We start from the raw sequence: 10,230 nt of genomic DNA on the forward strand, positions 1-10,230 counted from the left end.
TAAATGCCTTCACCAAAACCCCTGTTTCGATTTTGAATCCGCCATTAAATCATCAGGGACCTGATAATCATGAGGCACAGAGCCCAAGTAGGGGGCAGCAGTTAGTAAACCTCTAACTCACCCCTAACAATATATGCTTGAACATCGCTCACTCCTGCTTACCCTATTATGCCTGGAGAAATTGTAAAGCTGCTGTGATCTCATTGCGAACGTTGACCAGGTCCTACTTGGCCCAGGGTGGTCTCCTATCATTAGAATGGCTGCCAGAGACTCCAAAATTTAAGCGCTTGTTGCTCAAGTTCGACTCGCCCAGGCTTCCTGCACTTTTGAGCAAACTTCGAAATCGTCTCAACTGGTTTGGAATCTTTCCACAAAGATGCTTCTTTAACAACTGTAGGGGCATTATTGGGAAAATCCCAAACTCAGCAAACTTGGTTAGCCGGCCTACAAGGAGGACTGAGGATCATGACCGGAATTCGCAGCAACGGACCCTTCCTATGAACCCCTCCCCACGATTTACTAGCCGACCATCCCACCGGCAAGAAGGGACTGCCTTAAGGGGTAGAGTTTTGACGGGTCCAGCTTTGGCCATTATAGATGCTTCTAAAGATTGGCAGACACAAGCCTATGTGGACCCCCCTGCAGCGATAACGATCTCCAATCCTCAAAATGGCTGCATTTCTTGTGCTGATACTATGACGATGCAAGAGACACTGGGAGATCCAGTAGCCCTCTGGACAAACACTGAGGCAGTGGCAAGGCTAAACAAGCTACTGGAAGCTAACCGAAAAGGATGTCTTTCTTCTGTCTTACATAGTGCTTTTCCATCAACAAGCCTTGATCCTCAAGGCACGACTCGAGAGTTTGCAGGGCAGCAGTTGAAGAAGGAGCAAAAAGGGTTTTCTTGTGTGTGTGTGTGTTTCTTTGTGGCTGATTAGCTGTTTTCCCTGTGTAAAGGTCAGAGGGGGCAGGGTTTCTGTTGAGGCAGGGGATTAGCTGTGGGAGGAGCTTATCAGAGTTTGCAGGGCAGCGGCGCGCGCAGTTATACCCATCTTTTAGATTTACGGGAGCTAGTCTCAAACGTTTGTTGGGGGAGACCTAGGTTTTTTTTTTTGTGTGGGGGAAGTTATTTGTCCTGTCTTCAAGCTTTTTATGATGGAGGACCTCTGTAGCCACCCCCAACAACACGATCTCAAGATGGAAGGGGAGGGAACAGCTGCAGTCGCCTGCGATTCCTGCGCAATGTTTGCCATCTTGCCAAAGGTTGCAGGCAGCTTTACCTGCAGCAATTGCATGTTGATTGCCCTTTTAAAAGACAAAGTCCAGCAACTGGAGGAAGGTGTAGCTACGCTCCAAAGAATTAGAGAGCTGGAGCTCTTCTTGGAAGCAACAGAGCACACCGTCCCCACCAAGGACGAGACAGGGGACTCCCCTGAGAAGGAGGATAGTTCACCAACACAGGAGCCAGATATATGGAGAAATGTGACTCAAAGAAGTAGGAGGCCCAGGGTTCACTCTGATTGTTTAGAAATACACAATCGCTTTGAGGTCCTCTCCCCTAGCATGGAAGACGAAGAGCAGACTCCATTTGAGGATCTCTCCCTCATTACAGTCGATCAGGTATATGAAGACGAGCAGCAAAGTCAGTCCTCAGGGAATGTGCAGGCGACCTTGGAACGGACAGCTCACGGAAGAACCCCGACCAAACCCAAGAGGAGGCGTGTAGTGGTGATAGGGGATTCCCTACTGAGGGGAACAGAAGCAGTGATCTGTGGGCCTGACAAGATGTCTCGGGAAGTGTGCTGTCTCCCCGGGGCTAAGATCCAAGATGTAACTGAACGACTGCAAGGAATCATAAAACCCACTGACAAATACCCCTTCCTCTTGGTTCATGTGGGAACCAATGACACTGCAAGCAATAGCCTCCAGAAGATCAAAAGAGACTACGAGGCTCTCGGCAGGAAATTGAAGCAACTAAATGCACAAATTGTCATCTCGTCTGTCCTCCCAGTTGAACGACGTGGCCCAGGGAGAGAGGGGAAAATAGTGGAAGTGAACAGCTGGCTTCGCAAATGGTGTAAACAGGAACGGTTTGGATTCTTAGATCACAGACTGCAGTTTCTTGAAGATGGACTTCTGGCAAGTGATGGACTGCACCTCACAACGGTTGGGAGAAATGTTTTTGCCAAAAATCTCAGAAACCTCATCAGGAGGGCTTTAAACTGACTAATGTGGGGGAGGGAGACAGTGCTCCTGAAGGTAGGAGTCTATCAATTAATGAAGATGATCATCCAAATGTCATAGACCAAATGGAGCAAACAGCACGCGGACCTAGTGGTGGGAGGAAAAAATCCTTAAATAAGAGACACGGGGGAATGATTAATGGACTTCAATGTCTGTACACTAATGCGCAAAGCATGGGAAATAAACAAGATGAGCTTGAGCTCTTGGTACAGCAAACTAAATATGACATAATAGGCATCACTGAAACCTGGTGGGATAAGTCCCACGATTGGAATGTAATAATGGGGGGATACAATCTATTTCAGAGAAACAGACCAGACAAGAAAGGAGGAGGAGTGGCGTTATATGTCAGGGATGTGTATACCTGTGAAGAGATCCAAGATTTAGAACCTCAAAGCCAAAGTGAGAGCATTTGGGTCAAAATTAAGGGAGAGAAGAATAACAGAGACCTCATTGTGGGAGTTTACTATAGATCCCCAAGCCAAACGGAGGACATAGATGATGCCTTCCTGGAACAGATGGCCAAGCATGCAAAAGGACGGGAGATAGTAGTAATGGGGGACTTCAATTACCCGGATATTTGTTGGACATCAAACTCAGCCAAGAGCATAAGGTCAAACAGATTCCTCACTGGCCTTGCAGACAACTTCATTGTCCAGAAAGTGGGAGAAGCAACAAGAGGAACAGCCATTTTAGATCTGGTCCTAACCAATGTTGATGACCTGGTTAGTGAGGTAGATGTGGAAGGATCATTAGGCACGAGTGATCATGCTCTTCTGAAGTTTACTATACAGCGGAAAGGAGCAGCCAAGCATACTAGGACTCAATTTCTTGACTTTAAGAAAGCCGACTTCATAAAACTTAGGGAAGTGCTGGGTGAGATCCCATGGACAGCAATACTAAAAGGAAAGGGAGTTCATGATGGCTGGGAGTTTGTTAAGAGGGAGATAGTAAAAGCACAACGTCATGCAATACCAATGAGACGGAAACATGGAAGGTGCCTAAAGAAGCCAGGGTGGCTATCTAAAGAACTTTTAACTGAATTAAGATTAAAAAAGGATGTGTACAAAAAATGGAAAAGGGGGGAAACCACCAAAGAGGAATTCAAACAAATAGCCAGCACGTGTAGACACAAAGTCAGAAAAGCTAAAGCACAGAATGAACTCAGGCTTGCTAGAGAGGTTAAAAGCAACAAAAAAGGCTTTTATGGGTATGTTCGTAGCAAAAGGAAGAACAAAGAAACAGTGGGGTCACTCAGAGGAGAAGATGGTGAAATGCAAACAGGGGACACAGAAAGGGCTGAACTCCTCAATGCCTTCTTTGCCTCAGTCTTCTCCGATAAAGAAAACAATGCCCGACCTGAAGAATTTGGAGCAAATGATTCAGCAAGAGGAAACACAGCCCAGAATAACTAAGAGGATAGTACAAGAATACTTGGCTAGTTTAGATGTATTCAAGTCTCCAGGGCCAGATGAACTGCATCCAAGAGTATTAAAAGAACTGGCAGATGTGATCTCAGAACCACTGGCAGTCATCTTTGAGAATTCCTGGAGAACAGGCGAAGTCCCGGCAGACTGGAGGAGGGCAAATGTTGTCCCTATTTTCAAAAAGGGGAAAAGAGAGGACCCAAATAATTACCGCCCAGTCAGTCTGACATCAATAGCAGGGAAGATTCTGGAGCAGATCATTAAGCAAACAGTCTGTGAGCACCTAGAAAGGAATGCTGTGATCACCAACAGTCAGCATGGATTTCTGAAAAATAAGTCATGTCAGACTAACCTGATCTCGTTTTTTGACAGAATTACAAGCCTGGTAGATGAAGGGAACGCAGTGGATGTAGCCTACCTTGATTTCAGCAAGGCATTTGACAAGGTGCCCCATGATATTCTTGTAAAGAAGCTGGTAAAATGCGGTCTTGACTATGCTACCACTCAGTGGATTTGTAACTGGCTGACTGACCGAACCCAAAGGGTGCTCATCAATGGTTCCTCTTCATCCTGGAGAAGAGTGACTAGTGGGGTGCCACAGGGTTCTGTCTTGGGCCCGGTCTTATTCAACATCTTTATCAACGACTTGGATGATGGACTCAAGGGCATCCTGATCAAATTTGCAGATGACACCAAACTGGGAGGGGTGGCTAACACCCCAGAGGACAGGATCACACTTCAAAAGGACCTTGACAGATTAGAGAACTGGGCAAAAGCAAACAAGATGAATTTTAACAGGGAGAAATGTAAAGTATTGCACTTGGGCAAAAAAAATGAGAGGCACAAATACAAGATGGGTGACACCTGGCTTGAGAGCAGTACATGTGAAAAGGATCTAGGAGTCTTGGTTGACCACAAACTTGACATGAGCCAACAGTGTGACGCGGCAGCTAAAAAAGCCAATGCAATTCTGGGCTGCATCAATAGGAGCATAGCATCTAGATCAAGGGAAGTAATAGTGCCACTGTATTCTGCTCTGGTCAGACCTCACCTGGAGTACTGTGTCCAGTTCTGGGCACCACAATTCAAGAAGGACACTGACAAACTGGAACGTGTCCAGAGGAGGGCAACCAAAATGGTCAAAGGCCTGGAAACGATGCCTTATGAGGAACGGCTAAGGGAGCTGGGCATGTTTAGCCTGGAGAAGAGGAGGTTAAGGGGTGATATGATAGCCATGTTCAAATATATAAAAGGATGTCACATAGCGGAGGGAGAAAGGTTGTTTTCTGCTGCTCCAGAGAAGCGGACACGGAGCAATGGAGCCAAACTACAAGAAAGAAGATTCCACCTAAACATTAGGAAGAACTTCCTGACAGTAAGAGCTGTTCGACAGTGGAATTTGCTGCCAAGGAGTGTGGTGGAGTCTCCTACTTTGGAGGTCTTTAAGCAGAGGCTTGACAACCATATGTCAGGAGTGCTCTGATGGTGTTTCCTGCTTGGCAGGGGGTTGGACTCGATGGCCCTTGTGGTCTCTTCCAACTCTATGATTCTATGATTCTATGATTCTATGACTCCTGCAACTACAGAGCATACGGCAAACGACGAGTCTATGGACTTGTCGGTTAGTAACACCCCCCCGTATCAAGATTTTCTCTTACAGCGATCTATAAATTCGCCCCAGCCACTGGCTGCTCCTGTGACATGTGACAACCTGAACCTGAAATGCAAACAACCAAAAATCACTGCTTACAAAGCGGCCTCTTACATTGCTATCATGGAATGTGGCTGGTATTAAATCCAAACTGACAGACCCATCATTTGTTGCTTATATAAATGGCAGCCACATCCTTCTATTCCAAGAGTCATGGGCCTGTGAGGACTTCTATCTAACAGGATACAAGGGCTTCTACCTGAATGCCACGCAGAACTCTTTATCACATGGTAGACCACAAGGAGGCTTGGCTACTTTTGTTTCCTTAGCCATAAATCTTCAGGCGGAAAAAATCGACATCCAGTCGTCACTCATGCTGATTATAAAGTTGTGAATAGCAGAGGAAATGATAGTAGTGATCAATATCTATTTATGTCCACTTTATAAGAGAAATTTGGTTGATTTGAGATGGCAGGAAATCCAAGTGACATTGGAAACACTTTTTGATAGAGACTTCCGGGGTGGCGCCATCAGAAATGGCTGACTCCCTCTAGAACTCCCTCCCTCTAAAAACCACAGGCGGGTGAAGCCTGTGGCCGTGGGACTCGGCAGGCACCTTTTTGCGCCCCCCCCCCCAATTGGCAAAGGAGCTCAGTTCTGGGCTCCAGAGCAGAGCGGGGAAGTGGTGCTGTGCTGTGAGTCGTCTGCTTCTTCCGTGGAGTGAAGCTGCAAAGCCGTTGCTGGAGAGCGCTGCCTTCTTCCTTGAAATTTGGCATTAAGATCAACGACCCGTGAGTAGGTTATTTGGCAATTAAAGGAACTGAATTTAAAGATTTGGCACCGAATGCGGAGAGGTATAAAAAGGAAGTCTGTCTCCCGCTTTTGTAAAGGAGTTAAGCAATGAACTTGTAAGCGGAAACCTTAAAGGTCGCTTTGAAGGACTATAATCTGAACATCAAATAAGCGTTAGCCCCCCTTCTGAGGCAGGGGAGGAGGGGGAAAGGACTTGAACAGTATTTCCCTGCAAAAAAGAGAGAATCAGAGCAGCTAAATTCACTGCTCAAACCCCTGAGACCAGCTCCTGCGAACAGTTAAAAGCCGTACTGGAAAGTGTGCTGTCGCTGAAAGTATCTTTCCTTTGTAACAGTTAACTCTGTGCTTGAGGACACAATTAAGATGCAATATTACTGACTGTCTCTCCTGATTTTAAAGTATCAAGCAATAAATAAACTGGAAAAAGAACTGTTGTCCTTTGGAGACCGGGGGACGGAAGGTAAAATAAGTTATTCTAAAAAATAGAAAAATAAACATTATTGACTGTTGCTGATACTGTGTCCCCCTAGAGGAATTTTGAAATTGCTGCAACTGTGGCTGGACTAAGGGAATTTTCCATTCCAAAACAATCTTTGTTTCTTTGTCTCTGAGTGTGTGACTGACCTTGACAGACTCTGACTCTGACTTTGAGTACGTGACTGAGCTTGGCTTTTATCTGGAGGGTTATGGCTGATGGGAAAGACAAATTAGAGCTCCAACAAGCAACCAGATCTGGAAAAGTACTACGTACAGACATTGGGCTTCAAAGGAGAGCCTCGGCATCCAGTCCTTCTGGCCTGCCAATAACAACCCCATTGGCACAACCTAAGCCCAAAGGTATGGCTGCTGCTGATGCCGTAGCCCAGGCTCTTAGCAAAATAAATGAGACTTTAGACAAAATAAGTAAACAATTAGCTGAGACATTGGATAAAATCGATCAAAATACTACAAGTATTAACCAAAATACCACAAGCATTAACAGTCTGGGTCAGAAAGTGAATACTAACACAGAGACTATCCAGAGATTAGTACAGGAATCAAGTTCAATATGAAAGACAGCGGACGAGGCAAAAGAAATTGCAACCTATACAGCCACTGTTGTAGAAAAGAAGATTCCACCAATAAACAACTGCAAGAACACAAATCAACTCTTTCCTTGATTGAGTTGAGGGAGAAACAAGCAAACTTAAGGATCAGGGCAGTTCCTGAATTGGAGAAAAATAACTTGATTGACTTTCTTACAAAGGAATTTACAGACTTTTGGAACCCAGATTTGGAGAAGAACAGCTTTAAGATAGTGAGTGCTTTTAGACTTGGAAAAGGAGGGAGAAAAGATAGAGTGAGAGACTGTCTGATCACCCTCCGGACAAAAGAGGAGAGAGATAGAATCTTGAGTCTACACTTTCAGAAGACTTTGGTAATACATCAATCAAGAGTGGAGGTATTCAAGGATATTCCGAAACATCTTTTGGACCTCAGGTCCAATTATAAGGATTTAGTAGCACAACTGAGAAGTAACGGAATCTTTTTCAGTTGGGAATTTCCTGAAGGTCTGTCTTTCAGCTATAAAGGCAAAAAGATAAAGATAAAATCAGAGGACGACAAAACTAAATTCTGGAGAGACCACGGAGAAGACTTGCAGAAGAAAGCCGAAGGAGAGCTAAGAACACTTATAAGTGAAACTCTAGACATACCAGAACTTCCTCCTGGACTGAAAGAGTGTTTAAAGAAGGTGATACCACCATCAGAACAGGAACAGGCACTGGGTGCTGTTGGAGGAGAAGCATAGTACCTACATCATGGCTCTGCAACTTTTAACTTGGAACTGTCATGGTTTGAACTCCCCTCAGAAAAGGAGATCCGTGTTTCATCTACTAAAAAAGGAGCAATTGGATCTGATCTGCCTACAAGAAATTCATATAACAAGGTTACATAGGAAATTATTGGTGAACAAAAGACTTGGTCAGGAGTTTATTTCATCGGACAAAGTAAAAAAAAGAGGAGTTGTGATTTATGTAAAAGAAAGATTGCAACCGAAATTTATATTTAAAGATGACCAAGGAAGATTTGTGGCAGTTGAAATCCAAATACAGGGAGAAAATTTTTTGATTGTAGGTGTGTATGCACCAAACGAGGGGCAATCTGACTTTTTTTAAAAGTTGCATGGGATCCTGATGGACTATTTGGATTACAATGTAGTTTTGCTGGGAGATATGAATGGAGTGGTATCTACTTATATGGATAAGGCACAAAAACAGGTAGTCACGAAGGATGGTAGACTACCGAAGACCTTTTTTGAGATGACAGACAACTTGGATTTAGTGGACATTTGGAGAATTAAGAACCCCTTGGTTAAGGAGGGAACCTTCTTCTCTGAAGCCAAAATGACATGGACTAGAATTGACCAAATATGGGTAACTAAAGGAATGGCACCGAAGACTAGGAAAGTGGAAATCTGCCTGAAAACCTGCTCTGACCATAACGCTGTTAAGATGGAGATGAGATTAATTTCAACTGGCTCCTTCAGATGGAAGATGAATGACACCTTATTTAGAGATGAAGAAGTCTTAAAGAAGGCCCAAAAAACATTGAGAGACTATTTTGAAATAAATATGAATACTAATGTGGAGAAGAGAGTAATCTGGGACGCAAGTAAAGCTGTCATGAGAGGGCTCTTGATACAACAGAATGCTATAAAGAAGAGAAGTCAAAATGAGAAGAAAGATAAAATCTTGGAGAAAATAAAAGAAAGTGAGAAGAAAGTGAGAGCAAAACCAAAGTCCCAGGAGATTCTGAGAGAAATAAAACTATATCAAGTACAATACATGGAAATAATGAATCAGGAAATAGAATGGAAAATTAAACAAATGAGACAAAAAACATTTGAATCAGCTAATAAATGTGGGAAACTGCTGGCCTGGCAAATGAAAAAAAGACAAAAATTAAATACTATTACAAATTTAGAAGTGGAAGGAAAGAATATACATAACCCATCTGAGATCCAAAATTGTTTTCAGAAGTATTTTAAACAATTATATACGCAAGGGCCACAAAAAGAAATGGACATAGACCAATTTCTGAAGACAAACGGATTACAAAAAAATCTCTCAAGGACTTCCGGAGGCGGCACGAAACAGCAATGGCGGTCCTCTTCGGGCTCTGAAGAGGGGCTCCGCGGAAAAGGGTCGTCCGCTGCGGCACAGCGGTGACCCACCAAGAAAAACCACGGGCAGAGTGAGCCCGTGGCCGTGGGACTCGGCGGGCACCAGGAGCAACCACAGAAACGAAGAAGGAACCGCGTAAGGGGCTCCGGAACGTGGAAGGGGGAGCGGTGCTGTGAGTTCATCGCTCTTTCTGCGGAAGCGAAGCCGCGCGGCTGCTGCTGATGAGCGCTGACCTTTCTTCTTGAAACATCAGGCTTTAAACTACACACTCGTGAGTAAGGATTAATTTTTTTGGGACTAAAAGATTTAAAATTTGGCTGAAAACGGGAGACGTAAAACAGGAAGTCCGTCTTCCGGCAGTGCTTTAAAGATCAAAAGCAAAGACTTTGATAAGCGGGAAGCGTTTTAAAAGGGATTATAAAATTGGGACTATCGTGTGTTGACGGAACTGGCTTTTTAAGTGGGAAAGAAAAAGACTTTTGCTTTTAAACGTATTGGATTTTAAATGAGACTTTCCTCCCTTTTGTGGATTACAAAAGATTAAGATACCCAGTGGCGTAGCGTGGGTTGTCAGCACCCGGGGCAAGGCAAGTAATTTGCGCCCCCTAACCCGTGGATTTTAGCACTCGAGTGCGAGCGCGCCCTCAGATTTTTCCGGTAACACTTGACTTTATAGAATCATAGAATCGTAGAGTCGGAAGGGACCCGATGGTCATCTAGTCCAACCCCCTGTGGTGGTGGTGATGATGATGATGATACATTTTATTTATACCCCGCCCTCCCCAGCCAGAGCCGGGCTCAGGGCGGCTAACACCGGTAAAATTACAATAGAAACATAATGGGGGGAGGGACCAATTTAAAATACAGGTTAAAATGCAATTTGAAAAGCAGCCTCATTTTAAAAGTAGCCCACAAATCAAAACTGTAAGGG

Source organism: Podarcis liolepis (assembly GCF_965112155.1).
Source record: "Podarcis liolepis genome assembly, chromosome: W".
Classification (NCBI taxonomy): domain Eukaryota; kingdom Metazoa; phylum Chordata; class Lepidosauria; order Squamata; family Lacertidae; genus Podarcis; species Podarcis liolepis.